The sequence below is a fragment of the Sminthopsis crassicaudata genome, chromosome X, assembly GCF_048593235.1.
Source record: "Sminthopsis crassicaudata isolate SCR6 chromosome X, ASM4859323v1, whole genome shotgun sequence".
Classification (NCBI taxonomy): domain Eukaryota; kingdom Metazoa; phylum Chordata; class Mammalia; order Dasyuromorphia; family Dasyuridae; genus Sminthopsis; species Sminthopsis crassicaudata.
Window position 1 is genome coordinate 86,075,218 of NC_133623.1, and position 24,463 is coordinate 86,099,680.

At 38.3% G+C, this 24,463-nt stretch overlaps 1 protein-coding gene and 1 long non-coding RNA gene across 6 annotated transcripts in view; one reads left to right on the forward strand and one right to left on the reverse strand.

The window, feature by feature from the left end:
* Positions 1 to 23,783, reverse strand: part of LOC141548780 (synaptonemal complex protein 3-like) — a 43,539-nt gene extending 19,756 nt beyond the window's left edge. For 3 of the 4 annotated variants that reach the window (XM_074277942.1, XM_074277943.1, XM_074277940.1), the window contains exon 1: positions 984 to 1,170. The gene's annotated coding sequence lies outside the window, so the exon portion shown is untranslated. Of the gene's footprint in view, positions 1 to 983; positions 1,171 to 23,651 lie in introns of those variants that run through there. The other variant, XM_074277941.1, reaches the window with a different exon arrangement.
* A 29-nt stretch (positions 23,784 to 23,812) lies between these two features.
* The window catches only part of LOC141548782 (uncharacterized), a 90,445-nt gene continuing 89,794 nt past the window's right edge, over positions 23,813 to 24,463 (forward strand). The window contains exon 1 of one of the 2 annotated variants that reach the window (XR_012484065.1): positions 23,813 to 23,833. This is a non-coding gene — a long non-coding RNA (uncharacterized LOC141548782). Of the gene's footprint in view, positions 23,834 to 24,343; positions 24,359 to 24,463 lie in introns of those variants that run through there. The other variant, XR_012484066.1, reaches the window with a different exon arrangement.

A 24,463-nucleotide genomic window follows, 5' to 3' on the forward strand; every position in this document is an offset into this window, starting at 1 on the left:
GGTCCAATGGATCATAGACTTAAATCTCCACCATGTCCCCACAGACCCAGGGCTCAACCCCAGAACCTTGGCAAGAACAGGCCCCATTAAGCCGCCGGCCCTGCTCTCAGCCCAGCTGGCACAGTCATCATGGAGCGGAGAAATCACTGGAAAGGCAGAGCCCACCTTCCACTACCAGCACCACCTGCTGACCAACGGTCCCAATACAAAAAGCGCACCAAAGTCCTGGCAGTGGCAGCAGTCTCTAGCCCAGCGAGCCTCCTTCCAGCCCACGCCTCACACCCATCGCTCTTGTCCCTTAGAGAGGGGGCCAGCAGCTGGGAACCAGGTGCCACTCACAGGGCAGGCAGGGCGAGCTAGCGGAGGAAGACAAGCAGCCTGAGGGAGGGGCAGGAGGCAGCCTGGACTTCATGTTCCCTTGGAGTTCTTCTGATCAGACTGGGGGGCATGGTTTTGCGTCAAGTTTTACTCCCTTTTAACAGGAGCCAGCTATTGTTCTGATCCCTGACATCTGCCTGATCTGAGCCCTCCCTCTCTCCACCTGAAGAAGTTTCAGGGCAGACAGCCCTCCTCTCCTCTTGCCTGGACTACTCCAGTAGCTGCTGGGTGACCTTGCTGCCCCAGGTCTCTACTCTGGGCAGCCTGTCCTCCATGCTGCTGCCAGAGTGATCTTCCTAAAACCAGGTCTGACCTTGTCACACCCCCCCATCCTCACCACTCTCCCTATCACCTCAAGGATGGGATAGAAAATCGTCTCTGGCATCCAAAGCCCATCAAAACCTGCCTTGATCTGTGCACTCGTCCCACACCTACACCCTCCCTGCAGACAGTCTGTGATCCAGTGACACCCTTTGCTGTTCTTTGCCCAGGACAGTCCGTCCCCCTGTTCTGGTGATTCTCACGTGCTCTTCCTGCTCCCTGCAAAGCTCTCCCCTCTCATCTAGGCCTCCCATTCCCTGATTTCCTTCCAGTCATCATCTTACCTTTTTCAGGAAGCCTTTTCTGGCACCCTTATCTCTAGAGCCTTGTTCTCTTGTTTGTTCCCAATGTGTCCAATGTAGGGTTTGTTGATATTTCAGTTATTTATATATTGCAGCTGCTAGAGAATGTGAGGTCCTTGAAAATAGGGATTGTTTTTGGCTGTTTGTTTGTTTTTTCCCATAAGTGCCTGGCACTTATTTATAGTAAATGGCCTATATATTATGATATATATAATATATTATAAATATTATATATTATGTTATAATATAATATTATATATTATATTATATATATACTATATATTATAAATATTATATATTTATATAAAATGGCTTATATATTAGGCCATTTATAAATGTTTATTGAAAGAATAACTGAGGCTTTCTTAAGTTTTCTTCCTCCTCGGATGACATGAATCGTCGCCTCTTGACCATCCTGCTTATCTTCTTGCCTAGCTCATTCTGGTCTCTCCAGTAGACTGAAGGCTCCCATCTTTTGTCTCTTTCTGCATCTCCAACAACAAGCACAGTGCCTAGCATGGAGATGGTGCTTAGCATTTGCTTTGTGAGTGATAAGAATAAATAATTATGCACTTGTGATTCCCACCTTCCACACGTTATTTCTATAATCTGCAAAACAGTCACAGAGAGGTTGCTATAGCAACTCCAGTTTCTCCGATTCTCATCCCACTTGCTTTTTTATGATTTTTTTTGAGATTTGCCTTTCATATTTTCCAGAGAACAAATGAAAAAATACTTCCACGAGGAAAACATTTAAAGGTGAATAATATGTTAAAGGGAGAAATCTTTACACTTAGATTTTACACTCCTTATTTTGCTAAGTAGCATTTATATATGTATATATATATATATATATATATGTGTGTGTGTGTGTATAATATATACATAATATATATATAATTTTTTCACCAAAGATTGAATTACAATGGAACATGCTGGTATTCCTATACTTTCCATTCCTTTTGATCTTCAAAACAAGATATTACAATAAATAGTAGGTGATACACACACACACACACACACACACACACACACACACACACACACACACACATTTAAATTTTTTCTAAGCTGTCTCTTCTCTCTCCAGGTCCAAGGCCAAGTCAAAGATGGGAGGGAGGGAGGAAGGCAGAAACAAAGGATGGAACCCTGTCCTTGAGGAGGAGCAGGCACACAAGAGATTTGCACAGACACGTGCACCTCTCCCCCCCCCCTTCCTCACATCCTGCTGGGCAGTGAAAGGGGACAGCTGGGGAGGGGAGAGAGTCCTGGCAAATAGGGGAAGAGAGGAGAAGCAGAAAAGGGGAGCGGTGGGGTGGGGGTGGGGGGCGGGCGGGGACCAGCCAGGGGCCCTTCTCTCTCTCAAAGCTACTTCATGCCTTGCAGGACCGGGAGGAGCATCCGTCTGGGAGATGGGGGTAATGGAGACGTGGGGTCTCCAGAAGGACGCTAAGAAAACTGATGGAGGGCCATGCAGAACTCCTGCTGCTCCACTCTTAGCACTTTGAAAGAAGGTGGGAGGGGGTCCTCCCGGGCTGTCACCAGAGGGAGGGGCGGGGCTCGGGAGGAGGGACAGAGAGGGCTTTGTGACCTCAGAGCAGTAGCAGCCCTCCCCCAAATCATTTCTCTTGCCCCCTCTCCCCCCTCCCCCCACAGCTAGGTGAGAGGGCCGCAGTTCCGCCTAGAAGTGGGCCGGGCTCGGGCCAGTCAAGTTCCTGAGAGCAGGAGGTCTGGGGGTGTGGGGTGGGTGGAGAAGCAGCCGCATCCAGCTTGAGGTGTTTACTGCAAAAGGGAGGACCACAAGGGAAGGGGGAGGTAGAGGGAGGGCTGTCCTGAGCTTCCCGAAAGCTGCTGCATATTATTATTGCATCATGAAACACACAGAGTGAATCATTTGATCGGATTGAATCTAAAAGGCTTTGCCCAAATCAGGCCGTTTCCACTAAGATTAGAACAAAGGCAGAAAGCTTGGAACTGATGAGAGAGAGAAAGGGGGAACACCATTGGTCAGCAGCGCAAGGATAGTCCCATGATGGCGCATTATATCTAAGAGAAAGAATGGAGGGGGATGAACACAGTGTGTATCATATTCTCATTAGACTTGGCTTAAAAAGAAAAAATAGACATTCGAATTATAGTGAAACTCCTTACACTTCATTGAAAAATAGGAAGAGAAAAGTGAAAAGGCTTTGCTCAACTTTATGCTGATAAATTCGATAACTTAAATGAAATGGAAGAATACCTTCAAAAATATAGCTTGCCCAGATTAACAGAGGAAGAAGTAAGTAGTCTAAGTAGTCCCATCTCAGAAAAAGAAATAGACCAAGCTATTAACCAACTTCCTAAGAAAAAGTCCCCAGGACCAGATGGATTTACAGGTGAATTCTACCAAACATTTAAAGAACAACTAACTCCAATGCTATGTAAACTATTTGAAAAAATAGGGATTGAAGGAGTCCTACCAAATTCCTTCTATGACACAGACATGGTACTGATACCTAAACCAGGTAGATTGAAAACTGAGAAAGAAAACTATAGACCAATTTCCTTAATGAATATTGATGCTAAAATCTTAAATAAGATATTAGCAAATAGACTTCAGAAAATCATCCCCAGGATAATACACTCTGACCAAGTGGGATTTATACCAGGAATGCAGGGCTGGTTTAATATTAGGAAAACTATTAGTATAATTGACCATATTAATAATCAAATTAATAAAAACCATATGATCATCTCAATAGATGCAGAAAAGGCATTTCATAAAATCCAACATCCATTCCTACTAAAAACGCTAGAGAGTATAGGAATAAATGGACTATTCCTTAAAATAATAAGGAGCATATATTTAAAACCTTCAGTAAACATCATATGTAATGGTGATAAACTAGAACCTTTCCCTGTAAGATCAGGAGTGAAACAAGGTTGCCCACTATCACCATTACTATTCAATATAGCACTAGAAACTCTAGCCTTGGCAATAAGAGCCGAGAAAAAGATCCAAGGAATTAGAGTAGGAAATGAAGAAATCAAATTGTCACTTTTCGCAGATGACATGATGGTATACTTAGAGAACCCCAAAGACTCTGCTAAAAAGCTATTAGAAATAATTCAGAATTTTAGCAAAGTCGCAGGATACAAAATAAATCCACATAAATCCTCAGGATTTTTATACATTACCAACACAGTCCAACAGCAAGAGATACAAAGAGAAATTCCATTCAAAATAACAGTCGATAGTATAAAATATTTGGGAATATATCTACCAAAGGAGAGTCAGGAATTATATGAGCAAAATTACAAAACACTTGCCACAAAAATAAAGTCAGATTTAAATAATTGGAAAGACATTCAGTGTTCTTGGATAGGCCGAGCGAATGTAATAAAGATGACAATACTCCCCAAACTAATCTATTTATTTAGTGCTATACCAATCAGACTCCCAAGAAACTATTTTAATGACCTAGAAAAAATAACAACAAAATTCATATGGAAGAATAAAAGGTCGAGAATTGTAAGGGAACTAATGAAAAAAAAGTCAGAGGAAGGTGGTCTAAGTGTACCTGATTTAAAGCTATATTATAAAGCAACAGTCACCAAAACCATTTGGTATTGGCTAAGAAATAGACTAGTTGATCAGTGGCATAGGTTAGGTTCACAGGGCAAGATAGTGAATAAAAATAGCAATCTAATCTTTGACAAACCCAAAGATCCCAAATTTTGGGATAAGAATTCATTATTTGACAAAAACTGCTGGGAAAACTGGAAATTAGTACGGCAGAAACTAGGCATAGACCCACATTTAACACCACATACTAAGATTAGATCAAAATGGGTCCAAGATTTAGGCATAAAGAATGAAATCATAAATAAATTGGAGGAACATGGGATGGTTTACCTCTCAGACTTGTGGAGGAGGAAGGAGTTTGTGTCCAAGGGAGAACTAGAGACCATTATTGATCACAAAATAGAACATTTTGATTACACCAAATTAAAAAGTTTCTGCACAAACAAAACTAATGCAAACAAGATTAGAAGGGAAGTAACAAATTGGGAAAAAAAATTTTACAGTTAAAGGTTCTGATAAAGGCCTCATCTCCAAAATATACAGAGAATTGACTTTAATTTATAAGAAATCAAGCCATTCTCCAATTGATAAATGGTCAAAGGATATGAACAGACAATTTTCAGATGATGAAATTAAAACTATTTCCACTCATATGAAAGAGTGTTCCAAATCACTATTGATCAGAGAAATGCAAATTAAGACAACTCTGAGGTATCATTACACACCTGTCAGATTGGCTAAGATGACAGGAACAAATAACGATGAATGTTGGAGGGGCTGTGGGAAAACTGGGACACTGATGCATTGTTGGTGGAGTTGTGAAAGAATCCAACCATTCTGGAGAGCAATCTGGAATTATGCCCAAAAAGTTATCAAAATGTGCATACCCTTTGACCCAGCCATACTACTACTGGGCTTATACCCCAAGGAACTACTAAAGAAGGGAAAGGGTCCTGTATGTGCCAAAATGTTTGTGGCAGCCCTTTTCATAGTGGCTAGAAGCTGGAAGATGAATGGATGTCCATCAATTGGAGAATGGTTGGGTAAACTATGGTATATGAATGTTATGGAATATTATTGTTCTATAAGAAATAACCAACAGGAGAAATACAGAGAGGCTTGGAGAGACTTACATCAACTGATGCTGAGTGAAACGAGCAGAACCAGAAGATCATTATACACTTCAACAATGATACTGTACGAGGATGTATGCTGATGGAAGTGGATTTCTTCAACATAGAGAAGAGCTAATCCAATTCCAATTGATTAATGATGGACAGAACCAGCTACATCCAGAAAAGGAACACTGGGAAATGAATGTAAACTGTTATTTTTACCTTCTGAATCCAATTCTTCCTGTGCAACAAAAAATTCGGTTCTACACACATATATTGTATCTAGAATATACTGTAATATATTTAACATATATAAGACTGCTTGCCATCTGGGGGAGGGGGTTGGGGGAGGAAGGGAAATATCTGAATAGAAGTAAGTGCAAGGGATAATGTTGTAAAAAATTACCCATGCATATGTACTGTCAAAAAATGTTATAATTATAAAATAAAATAAAAATTTAAAAAAAAGAAAAGAAAAGTGAAAAGGGAAGAAGTAAGCTAAGCAGAAGGGAATACAGAAATTGTGAGTAAAAGGGTAAAATAGGGGGAGGAACTCTAAGATGGGAGAGGAAGACTAAAAAGGGAGGGCTGTAAGAAGCAAGTGCTCACAAGTTTAATACTGGGGAGGGGGTGTAAGGATGAAGGAAAGGAGAAAAGCATAAGCAGGGATTAACAAGATGGCAAGTAATACAAAATTAGTAATTTTAACCATAAATGTGAATGGGGTAAACTCCCCCGTAAAGTGGAAGCAGTTAGCAGACTAGATTAAAAGCCAGAATCCTACAATATGTTTTTACAAGAAACACACCTGAAACAGGGTGATACATACAGAATAAAGGTAAAAGGTTGGAGCAGAATCTACTATGCTTCAGGTGAAGTCAAAAAAGCAGGGGTAGCCATCCTCATCTCAGATCAAGCAAAAGCCAAAATTGATCTAATTAAAAGAGATAAGGAAGGGCACTATATTTTGTTAAGGGGTAGCATAGATAATGAAGCAATATCAATATTAAACATAAATGCACCAAGTGATGTAGCATCTAAATTCTTAAAAGACAAATTAAGAGAGCTGCAAGAAGAAATAGACAGCAAAACTATAATAGTGGGAGATCTAAACCTTACACTCTCAGAATTAGATAAATCAAACCAGAAAACAAATAAGGAAGAAGTCAAAGAGGCAAATAGAATACTAGAAAAGTTTGTATTGATAGATCTTTGGAGAAAACTAAATGGAGACAGAAAGGAGTACACTTTCGTCTCAGCAGTTCATGGAACCTATACAAAAATTGACCATATATTAGGACATAAAACTCAAACTCAAATGCAGTAAGCAGAAATAGTAAATGCATCATTTTCAGACCACGATGCAATGAAAATTATATTCAACAACAAAATTCGGTTCTGCACATATATATTGTACCTAGGATATACTATAAGATTTTTAATATGTGTGAGAATGCCTGCCATCTAGGGGAGGGGATGGAGGGAAGGAGGGGAAAGATTTGGAACAGAAGGGAGTACAAGGATTAATGTTGTAAAAAAAAAATTACGTATGCTTATGTACCATCAAACAAATGTTATAATTATAAAAATTAATAAAAAATAAAAAGAAAAAAAATTACATTCAATAAAAAGCCAGGGAAAATAGACCAAAAAATAATTGGAAACTCAATAATCTCATATTAAAGAATGATTGGGTGAAATAGCAAATCATAGACATAATTAATAACTTCACCCAAGAAAATGACAATAATGAGACGTCATACCAAAATGCAGCCAAAATGCAAATAATAAGCCAAAGTAATAAAAAAGGGAAATTTTTTATCTCTAGAGACCTGCTTGCATAAAAGAGAGAAAGAGAAAGTCAATGAATTGGGCTTGGAACTAAAAATGCTAGAAAAGAACAAATTAAAAACCCCCCAGACAAACACGAAACTTGAAATTCTAAAAATAAAAGAAGAAATTAATATAATTGAAAGTAAACAAACAAAACAATTGAATTAATTAATAAAACTAAGACTTGGTTCTATGAAAAAAACAACAAAATAGACAAACCCTTAGTAAATCTGATTAAAAAAATGAAAGAGGAAAATCAAATTGTTAATCTTAAAAATGAAAAGGGAGAACTCGCCACAATGAAGAGGAAATTTGAGCAATAATTAGGAGTTACTTTGTCCAATATTATGACTATAAATTCGATAACTTAAATAAAATGTAAGTATACCTTCAAAAATATAGCTTGCCCAGATTAACAGAGGAAGAAGTAAATTGGTTAAACAGTCCCATCTTAGAAAAAGAAATACAACAAACTATTAACTCCTTAAGAAAAAATCCCCAGGATCAGATGGATTTCCATGTAAATTCTACCAAATATTTAAATAACAATTAACTCCAATGTTATATAAACTATTTGAAAAAATAGGGAATGAAGAAGTCCTACCAAATTCCTTTTATGACACAGACATGGTACTGATACCTAAACCAGGTAGGTTGAAAACAGAGAAAGAAAATTATAGACCAATTTCCTTAATGAATATTGATGCTAAAATCTTAAATAAAATATTAGCAAAAAGATTACAGAAAATCATCCACAGGATAATACACTATGACCAAGTAGGATTTATACCTGGAATGCAGAGCTGGTTCAATATTAGGAAAACTATTAGCATCATAGACTATATCAACAACCAAATTAACAAAAACCATAAGATGATCTCAATAGATGCAGAAAGAGCATTTGACAAAATCCAACATCCATTCCTAATAAAAACACTTGAGAGTATAGGAATAAATGGACTATTCATTAAAATTGTCAGGAGGATATATTTAAAACCATCAGTAAGTATCATATGTAATAGGGATAAACCGGAACCTTTCCCAGTAAGATCAGGAGTGAAACAAGGTTGCCCAGTATCATCATTATTCAATGTTGTATTAGAAACACTAGCTTCAACAATAAGAGTTGAGAAAGAGATTAAAGGAATTAGAGTAGGTAATGAGGAAACCAAACTATCACTCTTTGCAGATGATATGATGGTATACTTAGAGAACCCCAGAGATTCTACTCAAAAGCTATTAGAAATAATTCACAACTTTAGGAAAGTTGCAAGATACAAAATAAATCCACATAAATCCTCAGCATTTTTATACATTACCAACAAAATCCAACAGCAAGAGATAAAAAGAGAAATTCCATTCAAAATAACTGTCCATAGTATAAAATAGTTGGGAATCTACCAAAGGAAAGTCAGGCATTATATGAGCAAAATTACAAAACACTTGCCAAAAAAAAATAGTCAGATTTAAATAATGGAAAGATATTAACTGCCCTTGGATAGGCCGAAAAATATAATAAAGATGACAACACTCCCTAAACTAATCTATTTATTTAGTGCTATACCAATCAGACTCCCAATAAACTATTTTAATGACCTAGAAAAAATAACAACAAAATTCATATGGAAGAACAAAATGTCAAGAATTTCAAGGGAATTAATGAAAAAAAAATCAAATGAAGGTGGCCTAACTGTATGTGATCTAAAACTATATTATAAAGCAGCAGTACCAAAACCATTTGGTATTGGCTAAGAAATAGACTAGTTGATCAGTGGAATAGGTTAGGTTCACAGGACAAGATAGTGAATAAATATAGCAATCTAGTGTTTGACAAACCCAAAGATCCCAGCTTTGGGGATAAGAATTCATTATTTGACTAAAACTACTGGGAAAACTGGAAATTAGTATGGCAGAAACTAGGCATGGACCCACACTTGACACCACATACTAATTTAAGATCAAAATGGGTCCATGATTTAGGCATAAAGAACGAAATCATAAATAAATTGGAGGAATATGGGATGGTTTATCTCTCAGACTTTTGGAGGAGGAAGGAATTTGTGAACAAAGGAGAACTAGAGATCATTATTGATCAAAAAATAGAAAATTTTAATTACATCAAATTAAAAAAACCTTTGTACAAACAAAACTAATGCAAACAAGATTAGAAGGGAAGCAATAAACTGGGAAAACATTTTTACAGTTAAAGGTTCTAATAAAGGCCTCATTTCCAAAATATATAGAGAATTGACTCTGATTTATAAGAAATAAAGCCATTCTCCAATTGATAAATGGTCAAAGGATATGAACAGATGATTTTCATATGAATTTCATATGAAATTGAAACAATTTCCACTCATATGAAAGGGTGTTCTAAATCACAATTGATCAGAGAAATGCAAATTAAGACAACTCTGAGATACCACTACACACCTGTCAGAATGGCTCAGATGACAGGAAAAAATAATGATGAATGTTGGAGGGGCTCTGGGAAAACTGGGACACTGATGCATTGTTGGTGGAGTTGTGAAAGGCCCTTCTGGAGAGCAATCTGGAGCTATGCCCAAAAAGTTATCAAAATGTGCATACCCTTTGATCCAGCAGTGCTACTACTGGGCTTATATCCTAAAGAAATACTAAAGAAGGGAAAGGGACCTGTATGTGCCAAAATGTTTGTGGCAGCTCTTTTTGTAGTGGCTAGAAACTGGAAGATGGATGGATGCCCATCCATTGGAGAATGGTGGGGTAAATTATGGTATGTGAATGTTATAGAATATTATTGCACTGTAAGAAATGACCAGCAGGAGGAATACAGAGAGGCTTGGAGAGACTTACATCAACTGATGCTGAGTGAAAGGAACAGAACCAGAAGATCACTATACACTTCAACAACAATACTGTATGAGGATGTATTCTGATAGAAGTAGAAATCTTCAACATAAAGAAGATCCAACTCACTTCCAGTTGATCAATGATGGACAGAAATAACTACACCCAGAGAAGGAACACTGGGAAGTGAATGTAAATTGTTAGCACTACTGTCTATCTACCCAGGTTACTTATACCTTCAGAAGCTAATACTTAATGTGCAACAAGAAAATGGTATTTACACACATAGATTGTATCTAGGTTATATTGTAACACATGTAAAATGTATGGGATTACCTGTCATCGGGGGGAGGGAGTGGAGGGAGGGAGGGGATAATTTGGGAAAATGAATACAAGGGATAATATTATAAAAAAAAAAATAATTTACCCATGCATATGTACTGTCAAAAAATTATAATTATAAAATTTAAAAAAAAAAGAAATTTCCAGCAGGATGAATATTGAGAGGCTTGGAGAGACTTACATGAACTGATGCTGAATGAAATGAGCAGAACCAGGAGATCATTATACACTTCAACAACAATACACTGGGAAATGGGTGTAAACTGTTTACATTTTTGTTTCTCTTCCCAGGTTATTTTTACCTTCTGAATCCAATTCTTCCTTTGCAACAATAACAAAAAAAAAATTCGGTTCTGTCCACATATATTGTATCTAGGATATACTATAACATATTTAATATGTATGGGAATGCCTGCCATCTAGGGGAAGGGATGGAGGGAAGAAGAGGAAAATTAGGAAAAGAAGGGAGTACAAAGGATAATGTTGTAAAAAAAAATTACCTATGCATATGTAATTTCAAAAAAGTTATAATTATAAAATTAATAAAAAAAAGAAAAAGAATATTAGCTCTCCCAGTACAATCTAAGATCCCCCACCAGACTGAAATCTCCTTGAAGAAAGGGACTGTCTTTATCTCTTTCTCTATCTCTGGCAATGAGCATAGTGCCCACCTCACATATGGTGCCTAATAAATATTTGGTTTTTCATGGATAATATTAGGATTTTTAAAAGTATTTCCATCTTTGGCTATAAACTCAGTACTTTGTTTCTCCAGTTACTTTAGTATAAAATTTTTCCATGCCTCTATTCTCAGTGACTCTTTTCTCTTCACCCTTGATCTCTTCCTCATTTTCTCCATTTCTCTTTGGCCTTTTAAACTTTTTAGTTCATTTCTTCCTTTCTTTTTATTAGGCTTCTTTACTTGTTCTCCCATTTGTCTCTTCTCAGTGAGTCCAGGAGATTCCCCTTCCTACTACCAAATCCTGTGTCTTTCTAACTGTGGATTTTGGGTAATCAAATCCTTTCTTTTCAGGCTACTGGTGATAATGTTCCTTTGACTTGTAATTTCACTATTTGGCTGTAATATTGTGTGGAGTTTTCATTTGTGCAGTGGAGGGGTATCCTTTCCTGTTCTTTTTTTAAATGCTTCTTCATCTATCTCATCCATTCCCCTGAAGACTCTTATCTTCTTGAAACCACAAAAATTAGCTTGGTTACTTCTCAATTTGACTCACAAACAGATCATCCTCTCCCATTAATCCCTTTTTTCTCTCAACAGCCAATCCCATCTAATATCACTGATTCACTGATAAGCAGCATTTGAAAAACATCTGTCCTTGGCTTGTAGAATTTGGCTTTTCATAAAGAAATTATTACATTCAAATAATAGTCTTGGAAATTTCATCCTTGGTGTTGTTTCTGTTCTAACTGTGATTTATGCATTTTGTTGATTGGTATTTCATTTTCTATATTTGAAATGTCTAGAAACTTCTCTATACTGCACTATATTTCTCAGGTTTCTGTTCCTTTTTGATTCCCCTGGGAGACCTCTTATCCTTATGTTACTTCTATTTATCTAGCTTTCAAGATGAATTCTTTGCGTCCTGAGCATATTTTTTTTAAAGTTATTGGGTTTTGTTTATCTTCTAGATTGTCATTCACTTATGTGCAGATTTTAGTTCATCAGTTTTGCTCATTTTTTTTATTATATAGCATACATATTCTGCTCTCATACTTCTCATGTGCAAATCAAAACAACTTTAAGATTTTACCCTACCCTGAAAAAACTGGGGAAAATAGCAACAGATGATACTGGAGTTATCCTTGAAGGACAAGCACTTCACAATTTCAAATCCCCACCAATGATGTACTCACATGCATCTGAGTACATCATTGGTGGAGCTGTGAAATTGTACAACTGTTTCAAAATGCAATTTGGAAGCATGCAAATAAAGTGATTAAAATGTCCATACCATTGGAATCAATGTTTTCCTTATTGACCTTTTTATCCCAAGCTAATCATGATAAGAATAAAAACTTGATACTTTCTAAAATACTTATACCATGGACTTGTGATGATAGCTAACAAGTGGAAACTAGTCGATGCCTACAAGTAATAAGGAATGCCTAAAGAAATTGGGTTACATGAATGCCATAGAATAATACTGTACTGTACTAAGTGATGTGCCTGTTGAATACAAAAGAGCATAGGAAGTTCTATTTGAATTGATGATACAAAGTGAGAAAGGTAGAGCCAAGAAAACAATATACATAGCAACCACAACAACATAAATGGAAACAAAACACCAAATTTTAAAATTAAATGTAACAAAATCATAAAAAATCAAGCATGACTCAAATAAAGAGATATGAGAATACAATTCCAACTTACCCATTTGTAGTGATGAGATTTCTCCAATTTTTACAATTTTATAAACTGAGAAATCAGAAAATATGTGCAATCAGTTGTGGGACATATTTCTCTTTCAAAAGCATAGCATAGATAGGATAGCCTAAAATTAAATGGTGATATGGAAAAATCAATAAGGAGTGGAAAGCTTAGAATTATTGGATAAACTGAAAGTTATGTTATACAAAAGCACTTAGCCTACAAATGAAAACTCCATGCAAAATCACAGTCAAAATCCTGAGTTGACAACCCCCAAAAATATTATCACCAGCAATGTGATATGAAAGGATTCAATTACCAAAAATCCACAATCAGGAATACACAGCATTTTCAGCCTTTTCTCAAAGTAGCTCAGAGCTTGAAATACAATATTTCATAATGCAAAAATGTAAACCTCCAAAGAGAATAAGTTTCCTAGGCAAGTAGTACAACTTTCCTCTCTCAGTACTAGATAAACCTGAACCTGAAAATAAACAAGAAAGAAGTTAAGGAAGTGAATAGTATTTTAGAAAATTTGAGTGGAAAAAACTGGAATTTTGGGAAAATTTAATTGTAATAGAAAGGAATTATAGACATGACACCTACCCCCAAATTGGGTGGGTGCAAAACCATCACAAACAAATGTAGAAGGGGAGAAATAATAAATCAATCTAGTTCAGATCATGATGCAATAAAAATTTATGTGTAATCCAGGCCTTGGTAAAATAGGCCAAAAATAACTGGAAACTAAATAATCTAATTATAGAGAATGAGTGGCTCACAGTGTAATGTTCTTCTCTAAAATGTAATTTTCTCTGGAAGCAGGTTTCTTGAGGAGCTTCTGGAGGCAGCCTTAGTTTCAGTTCAGTTCAATAATCACCTCAAATTCAGCCAAGAGTTAAAGTCCAAACCCTTTATTGTTTCCTTTTAAGTCTTGTCTCCTTCCTTGGGCCTGGTTAGCTTTCTTAGAGGCCTATCTCTCTCCTTGGTTCCTGCTGCTAGTCCTTTGCCTCAGCCAGCTTCAGCCTCTAGCTCCCTCCGAATCTCCAGTCAGCACAAAGGTGGAATATGGAATGAATTTGACTCCGCCTCCGAGAGTGGGCTTGTGCTTTTGTGGGCTTGTCCTTTAGTGGGCTCCTCCTTATATATGCTCTTTTATAGGTGTGAATCTTGTGGAACTCTAAAAAGTACTAAGTACATCAGTGAACTATAGAACTGTTAAGTACCATGCTACATTACATAATTATTGTTTCTATCAATTCCAGTGACTTAGCACCTTGTAAGAATCCTAATATCAAAGAATAAATCAAAGAAACAATATTTTTCACCAAGAGAATGACAATAATGAGACAACATACCAGATTTTGTTAGTAGGTTCTGAAGGGTCTCACTTGAAACAGGTATACATAAATCCATCAACATAGGAGATATTACATAAGCATATAGTAACATAACACAGGCTAGCAGTGATGTAACAAACAACATGAATCAACATGAAGAATTATACATGTCCATAAGTCCTAGAAATAAACCAATTTATTGCCATTACTTCATGTGTCAGGGAATCCAGTGATTCCTGCAAGTCCTGCAATAGTTTCATCATGTGTCAGGGAATCCAATAATTTTTTTGCAGATTTTGAAGTCTTCTATCAGTTTTATCATGTCTCAGGGAATCCAATGATTCCTGCTAGTTTTAAAGTTCTGCAACAGTCTTATCAACATTTTTAGTGTTCATATGAGTCAGTTGCCATACACATTGGGTTAACAGTCATGATTTTTTCAGTGGCACATGTAGTCATAGATGGAAACACCTGTTTTTTCTCCTTTTCTTCAAGGGTCTCCTTTTTTCTGTCTCTCTCCAGTGGACAAGGCAAATACGGCTCATTGGCACCCATCTAATTGCTTCTCCATCTGTAGAGATACAAGCAAAGCCTCTCCCCCAAGCAGTTAACCTATCTGGTCCCTTCCATTCACCATTTTCTAGATCTCTACACATCACCTGGTGATTATCTAAGGATAGTGGAACTGCTTGCACTGGACTCTGCCCTTCTGGTAGGTATAAAACCTTTCTGCCAGAGCCAATTCATCTTTATTGAAAATTTTAAAATTAATGGTATAGAAAACTAAATTTAAAATTTCTCTAGGGTTACCTGTGGTTCCCCTTTTCTTTTGTTTTTGGAAGAGCATCTTGATGTCTCTGTTTCTCCTCTCTACTATTGCCTGTCCTTGAGGATTAAAAGGTATGTCAGTGGTGTGTAAAATCTGATACTGTGCACAAAAGTGTGGGAAAAGTTTAGAAGCATATGCAGTTCCATTATCTGTTTTTAATTGCTTGTGGCACACTTTCAAAAGGTTGTATAAGGAATTCAGAGACTACTCAGGCTGTCTCTTTTGCTGCAGGTATTGGAAAGTAAATCCTGAAAAGGTGTCTACTACGGCATGGATAAAAGACAGATGACCAAAAGACTTATAATAGGTTACATATATTTGCCAAATTTCATTGGGTCTCAAAACACAAAGGGTTTTTCCTGGAGAGAGCATAAGAACATGGAAAGGAAGGAAAGCTGTTACTATGCTCCTAGCATCCACTTTTGTTATCCCAAATTGCAAACATAAAGCTCGAGCAGCCTGACGATATTTAGAATGAGATTCTTGGGCTGCCTGAAATAAAGGAGTATTGGCTAACATGGTAAAAAGGCTATCTGCCTTTGAATTTCCGTGAAAAATAGGACCTGGAAGTCCACTATAGAATGGACATTCAAAATATAAATCTTACCTGGATGATTTCTCACTTGCACTTGAAGTTCCTTAAAGAGCTGATATATATTAGAAGCTACAAATTTTATTTGGGCTGTTGCAATTTTTTGTGCCACGACTACTAAATAGGTTGAATCAGATATTATATTTACATCTCCTGGATAATAAGTAAGAGCTAGCATGATTGCAAACAATTTATCCTGCTGAGTGGACTGAAAAGGATTTCTGACTACTCTCTTTATAGTTAAGTCATGAGAGTATACAGTCCAAATGTTGCATTTGGATGCATCTGTAAAGATGGTTTATCCTTTAAGAGGAACCTTAGAAACCTTTTCTTTAAAAACCTATTGCTGTTAGGTTCTTACTAAGTACTAAGTTGGTACATAACAATTCTCTAGTTCACACCTTTGATTCCTGGCTTTAAGGAAAGTTTACCCCTTTGAACTTCTGAGGGGGAGTTTACATATGAAAAGGAGTTTACACAACCTTTAAAAGGAGCAAGTTAATTGGTTGAAGTAATTTTTCTACAAGCCCTTGAGTTCTTACACGCCCATTCTCTGGGAGGATAAAAGAAGACAACATTGAGCAAGGAATCTAGTCTACTCTAGGACAGAGTTGGGACAGCTCTCTGGAGGAAGAATCATCTAGTCTGGGATTGAGTTGAGCCAGCAGATCTGCTCCCAGAGAGTGATCAGCAGTTTCTGGAGACAACAGAACATTACATTTTGGCGCCCACAACTGTAAATGGCTAGAACTGAGCAAATGCATTTGGATAATGGAGCACGTGAGACTAATTGCCAATTGGAAGGTTCCCTATTAACTTGTTTGAAGGTTGACACTCCCCAGCTATTCTGTGCTGACTTGATTGGTGGGACAAAGAGGAGGAAGTGACATGTGTGGGAGGAGTAGGAGTAGGGAGAGGAAATTGAACCGCTGATGCTTAGTCAGTCTCTTGTGGCGTTTGAGGGAGGAAGGTGTGTGTGAGATTTCTAGACCTAACCCCCTGACCTTGACCATAAAAGATCAAGAATAAAGACGTTTAGTGATCCTGACTCCGGCTGATTTCTGGGAAGACAGAGTTCCAGCACACAACGTGGGGCAAGGACTTTTGCTTATCCTGACAAGAACTTATTCTGAGCCCTTCAGAGGAGCTAGCCCGGACTTTTACACATTGCCAATTATGTAATAGCTGGGTTATCTTTAATGGACACCCATGTGTAAAGTTTGGAGCTGTGGCCAATAAAATCTGCGACTCTTGGATGATTTCACAGCATACATTAATTTATACATTGGTATAAAAGATGTATATCTTGTCAGGTCTTATCCCAGATGATTGTACTACTCTCTTAATGGCCTTTAGTAAAATTCTAGCCACAAGCACTGGGTAAGGAGTAAGGATTTGCTGTGGTTATGCTGGGCGTTTCACCCATTCTATCACACTGTCCCCTTGATGAGGGACTGCTGTGGGTGCCCCTTTTATAGCAAAAACTGGTATTTCCAAGGGTTTTTGAATGACTCTTTCAACCACATTGGATAAAACCAGTTCAACTTCTCTCAAAGCCTCTTGAGCTTCTTTTGTAAGCTGGCATGGTGAGTATAAAGCAGTGGTCTCCCCTTAAAATGTCATATAATTATTGCAATAGATTAAACCTAACACTGGACACCTCCATTGGATATCTCCTATTAATTCCTGAAAGTCATTTAAGGTGTTCACCTTCTTTGTTCTTAAAGAAAACTTTTGTATTGTAAACACCTTAGGATATACTTCATATCTTAAAGATTGAAAAGGATTGAATTTTTTCTGGAGGTATATGCCGTTTGTAATTCCTTAGTGTTTCTATGGTCTTTTTGTAGACATGCTTCTAACATTTGCTCCTCAAGTGCACACCCTAACATATCATTCATGTAATGTAATAATATAACTTTTGGAAATGCATTTCTTACTGGAGTAAGAGCAGCAGCAACATAATTTGACACATAGTAGGGCTATTTTTCCATTCCCTATAGCAGAAGTGTCCATTCAAATCTTTTCTAAGGCTCAGCTAAGTTAACACTGGGCACTGAAAAATACCATCTTAACATAAAATTATGTAGCCCCATAAAGAGTGCAACCCTTGTTCAGATCTTTGATAATTCCAGATCAAAAGGAGTGTATCTTCTCCTTTCTTGACCTGAAGAGTCAAACTCTTGAATAACAGGGTATACTTCTATTCTTTTTTTTTCTTTTATATATATATACATGTATATATATATACATATTATAGCTTTTTATTTACAAATATATGCATGGGTAATTTTTCAGTATTGACAGCTGCAAAACCTTTTGTTTCAATTTTCCCTTCCTTGCCCCCACCCCCTCCCTCAGATGGCAAATAGACCATACATGTTAAATATGTTAAAGTATATGTTAAATACAATATATGTATATATGTCCATACAGTTATTTTGCTGTACAAAAAGAATCGGACTCGAAAGAGTATACAATTAACCTGTGAAGGAAATCAAAAATGCAGGTGGACAAAAATAGAGGGATTGGGAATTCTATGTAGTGGTTCACACACATTTTCTAGAGTTCTTTCACTGGGTATAGCTGATTCAATTCACTCCTGTTCTATTGGATCTGATTTGTTTCATCTCATTGTTGAAGAGGGCCACATCCATTAGAACTGATCATCACAGAGTATTGTTGTTGAAGTGTAAAATGATCTTTTGTAACCCTAACCCATTTCACTCAACATCAGTTCATCTAAGTTTCTCCAGGCCTTTCTGAAATCATCCTGCTGATCATTTCTTACAGAACAGTAATATTTCATAACACTCATATACCACAATTTATTCAGCCATTCTCCAATTGAGGCACATCCATTCAGTTTCCAGTTTCTGGCCACTACAAAGAGGGATGTCACAAACATTCTTGCACATACATGTCCCTTTCCCTTCTTTAAGATCTCTTTGGGATATAAGCCCAGTAGTAACACTGCTGGATCAAAGGCTATGCACAGTTTGATAACTTTTTGAGCATAGTTCCAAATTGCTCTCCAGAATGGCTGGATATATTCACAATTTCACCAACAATGTATCAGTGTCCCAGTTTTCCCACATCCCCTCCAACCTTCTGCATTATCTTTCCCTGTCATTCTAACCAATATGACAGGATTGATCATGTCTGAATCTTGAACTTCTAAAGACTCTCTGGGTGTAACCTCAGCCCCACCTCTTTTTTGCTGGCTGTCCTGGAGCTGGGCCCCTCCTCTTATTTCCCTGAATCAATCTACATTCTGAGGCCCAATGGTATCTCAGAGTTGTCTTAATTTCCATTTCTCTGATTAATAATGACATGGAGCATCTTTTCATATGGCTAGAAATAGTTTCAATTTCTTCATCTGAGAATTGTCTGTTCATATCCTTTCACCCTTTGTCAGTTAGAGAATGGCTCGATTTCTTATAAGTTAGAGTCAATTTTCAATATATTTTGGAAATGAGAACTTTATTAGAACTGTAAAAATGTTTTCCCAGTTTATTGCTTCCCCTCTAATTTTGTCTGCATTACTTTTGTTTGTACAAAAAAAATTCAATTTGATATAATCAAAATTTTGTGATCAAAAATGATTTATAGTTCTTCTTTGGTCATAAATTCCTTCCTCCTCCACAGGTCTGAGAGGAAAATTATCCTATGTTCTTCTAATTTATTTATAATCTCATTCTTTATGCCTAGGTCATGAACCTATTTTGACCTTATCTTGGTGTACAGTATTAAATGTGGATCAATGCCAGTATCAACCATGCTAATTCCCATTTTTTCCTAGCAGTTTTTCTCAAACAGTGAATTCTTATCCCAAAAGCTGGGGTCTTTGGGTTTGTCAAACACCAGATTATTAAAGTTATTGACTATTTTGTCCTTTGAACCTCACCTATTCTACTGATCAACTGGTCTATTTCTTTTTTTTTTTTTTTTTTTAATAATATTATCCCTTGTATTCATTTTTCCAAATTATCCCCTCCCTCCCTCCACTCCCTCCCCCCGATGACAGGTAATCCCATACATTTTACATGTGTTACAATATAACCTAGATACAATATATGTGTGTAAATACCATTTTCTTGTTGCACATTAAGTATTAGATTCTGAAGGTATAAGTAACCTGGATAGATAGACAGTAGTGCTAACAATTTACATTCACTTCCCAGTGTTCCTTCTCTGGGTGTAGTTATTTCTGTCCATCATTGATCAACTGGAAGTGCACTGGTCTATTTCTTAGCCAGTGCCAAATGGTTTTGGTAATTGCTGCTTAATAATATAATTTTAAATCTGGTACAGCTAGGCCACCTTCATTTGATTTTTTTTTTCATTAATTCCCTTGAAATTCTTGACCTTTTTTTTCCCATATGAACTCTGTTGTTGTTTTTTCTAGGTCATTCAAATAGTTTTTTGGGAGTCTGATTTGTATAGTGCTAAATAAATAGATTAGTTTAGGGAGTCTTGCCATCTTTCTTATATTTGCTCAACCTATCCAAGAGCATTTAATATTTTTCCAATTGCTTAGATCTGACTTTATTTGTGTGGAAAGTGTTTTGTAGTTTTGCTCAAATAGTTCCTGATTTTCCCTTGGCAGATAGATTCCCAAATATTTTATACTATCAGTAGTTAGTTTAAATGGAACTTCTCTTTTTAACTCTAATTGTTGGATTTTGTTAGTGATATATAAGAATGCTGATGACTTCTGTGGGTTTATTTTGAATCCTGCAACTTTGTATGCTTCTATTCTTAAATCAGATATATCCTGTCCTTTTTTAGCTTTAACTAGTGCCTTTTGTCATCTTGTCATAGAGGGTGGACAAAGCTACTTCATGGGTGGTGCTGATTGTGTCCCTTTCCCTACCCCTCCTCCTTCTCCCTCCACCCATGAAGGGTTAATTGAGAGGGATAGGCCAGGAGATGGGGAATGCCCTAAAGACTTTTGCTGTTAAGCACCACATTCCTTAATTTCATCAGCATTGTACTTAACTCCTTTCTTGTCTAATTCTTCATGCTTTTCAGCTGTTTTATCAGTACCCCTCTCCTGTTCTTTCTTTTTTCCTTATTCTAATAGTTATGCAATTCCTTAAAGCCAATTGTATTAATATATATATATATATATATATATATATATATATATATATATATAATATATAGATATAGATATAGATATAGTCTCTTTAGGAATTGAAACAGGACCGTTATCATTGTAATATTCAATTAGTTGCTCTCCTACTAGTTTCCACTTCTCTGGCTTTAATTCTTCCTTAGCGAACCATGGAGATGTGTACTCTAATGCTTCTAAGATTCCAATGATCTACTTCCAAGTTACAATCAAACCTTGTTTTTTTATTACCTTAACTATGCATTCTACACACTTTAATAGGGGTGGGGAAGGCTCTTTTGTAAGCATTTGTCCCATTTCAGCTGAAATACTACTTTAGCCTTTACTGTTTGCCTATTTTTGTACTCACCCTATTTCCTGGGGTACTTGTCCACTGAACTCATGATCTTGTTAGTATGATGTAGGTCCTCAGTCCCCTTAGTTTGGGCACCAAATTATTTATTTAAATAATTATTAAAAGTTAATATTAAAATTTTAAATAATTATTTAAATTATTATAAATATTTGAATAAATGTTTTAAATATGATGGCAAAGTAGTGTTATATTATTGGGAATTTAAAGCTGTGTTTGGGATTTTAAGTTAAAATATAGGTTATTAAAACAAAATGCCGGTAGCTTAACTTAGGGGAGGTTGTGGTTGTATCTTCCTACTTAGATGGTATATTGTTTTCTAGAGGTATTGGGTAATTTGTAACTGAGCTATGCCTTAAGTATTTGTCAGCTCTGTTGGGCATGTGTAAGTTTTATGAAATTTGGGTCAGTTATTTGCGAACCTTGAAGTATAAAGTTTAAAAATATATACATATAAATATATATATACATATATATATTTACTTAAAGACATAGGACAAGAATGATTGATTTGCAAAACCAGTTAATAGTTTAAATGGAGCTATGCTATATTGGGTCGGGAAGCATGGCGGTATGGGGGAAGGGAGAGGGACCTGGTCAGGTGTTATAATCCCCCTCCTCCCATTAAGTGTAGTAGTTATTATTATTTAATATTATTAGCCAAATTATTATTTAAGCCACCAGGACAGTCTCTTTCTTGAAGTCTGTCTCTTCTCCCAGATCTCTTAGCTCTTCTGTACTCTATTATAAGTATATCATCATAGGTGTCAATCTTGTAGAATAGGTGTCAATTTATAGAACTATCCTAAGTACTAAAGAATCATTGTCTTAATTCTACTGAGTTAAAACCTTGTTTTATGATTAAATCAATCATACTGAACTAGAGAACTCACATGCTAAACTAGATAACTATTGTCTTCTCAATTCCACTGAGTTAACACCTTGTTGGATTAAATCAATCATACAGAATTCCTGACTTTTACACCTATCCCAAATCTGTCAGAACTGGATTGATGATCCCTTCCTGGAGATTCTAGCTCACCAGAGTTTGAACTCCACCCCCTACCTTTGTTTACCTCCCTAAGCTAAGAGCTATAAATATGTCTTTGAGAACTCTGAATTCAAAGCTGGATGGTTTGGACTTCAGCCCTGGGGGCATCATGCCCCCAACACAATCTCTCCCTCTCAGAAATCCAAATAAAATATTAAAAACTCTCTAATCTCAATCTTGCCTCAGTTTCTCCAGCATTACATCCATGGCTGTACACACCACCATCAATATTCTCACACTTCATCACCCCTTCTTGGCTTTCGTGGCATCCTTCACAACCTAGATAAAATTTCATCTTCTATAAGCAGTCTTCCTTAACCCCCCCCCCCCCATTCTAGGTCCTTCCCACTGCTTATTACTTCCACTTCATCCTGCACATACAATGATTCTCCATAGTTGTTTGCATGTTATTTTTGCCATAACTTAGCACCTTACCAGAGAGATGGCTTTTTTCCTGTTTTTATATCTCTTAGCATTTACTTAGCTCAGTGCCTGACACAGTACCAAATTTTAACTGACTATTCTGGATCTGATTTTTACTAATAGTTTTAGAAGGAAATTGATGAAGTCACTTGGTAGAGGAGACTGAGCCAGAAAGGAGGGTGTGGTTCCCTCTTGTCCAGGCTCTGGAAGCTTTCTGTGGTTTAGCATTCAGTGCAGGGTACCCACTCATAAATAGGGGCGTAGAGGCATAGGGGCCTGGGTGGCCCTCTGTGCCTTCCCACCCATTCTGATCTCTGTCTGCTCAAGCCTGGACAAAAGAGCCCGAGAGCCGCCCTTCCTCCAGGCCACCCCGTTCTGCTTCTGCTCTGGGGGCTGTCAGGAAGCCAAGTCCCTTTCAAGGACTGGGGCTATGCAGCTGCTGCCGAGCTATTGTGCTCTTCCTTTCAGTGGAGCTCAGGACCCCCCCTCCTTGACCTCCAGCTCCTGTTCTCCCCCTCCTTGTTTCTCTAAAAGAGCCGCCCCTCCCCCACCACAAGCACAGCTCAGCCATTGAACCCTGCTCCCAGCCCCAGCGCCAGAACCATAGCTTTGGGAAACTAGGACCCTGGTCAGCGCTGGGCTCAACTCCAGGTGGAAGATGCACTGCAATCCCCTCTCTTAAAGGGAGATGAGACCCAAGAGAAATGACTTGTTGGCCGGCTCACATCTGCTCTGGGCTAATGTCCCAGCGCCCCCTCCCCTCTCCTGAACCCCACTCCCTCCCCTCTCCCCCCGATCTGGGAGGAGCCTAGCCCCCCGCAGGTGACGTCACAGGGCCGCCCCTTCCCACCTTCTGTTCAATGCCAGTCTCCTTTGTCTGGAGGTGAGGATGTGCCGGGGCCGGGGCGGCGGGGGGTCTCTGCGCCCCTCACTCAGGCCCTGTCTCTCCGCCTCACAGCGACCCCTCCGTCCCCCGTCTTACCCTCGTCCTCCGGACGGACCGAGCCGAGGGTCCTGAGCGCCTAAGCCGCAGTGAGTGAGGGGGGGGGGGCCCTCTCTGCTCCCGCCGCAGCCCCTCCCTTTGTCCTCTCCCATCCCAGCCCTTCCCTGAAGCCCCCTCCTCCCCGCCCGGCTTTCCTTCCTGCCCGGTAGGTGTGGGGGAGGGCGGCTACAAGGCCCGGGAGCATCCGCACCTTTGTCTGGGGGGGGGGGGGGGGCGTGAATGTGGCTGAGATCCTGGGCGTGGCCGCGTCTGTGTCCCTGGGGGGAGGTGGGGGGGGGGCGGGAGCGTGCCCGCGTGTGCCTGCACCTGCGGGGTGCCTCGGGCCGGCTCCAGGCTCAGTCTGGGAGGCTGCGGGTCCGGGGAGGGGGGGAGGGGCGGGGGGCGGGGGCCGGCTCCCTCTCTCCGGTCTCCGATGGGCGCTTCCACCTCTTGTTCCCAGTCCCTGCAGTCCCAGGCCTGGCCGGAGGCTCGGAACTCGGACAACCCGGGGGATCGGGGCTTTCCGCTCCATCGTTTTGTCCTGTCTGACCTCGGGGATCAAAGGGCACGGAAAGGTTTGCGGCCGCAGGCAGAGCTTAACGTGCTAAAATCCAAGCTAAAATATGGAGTCATCAGAAAAAGAGGGAGGGGTGATCTTATTTCGCAGGATCTCTCCCTTC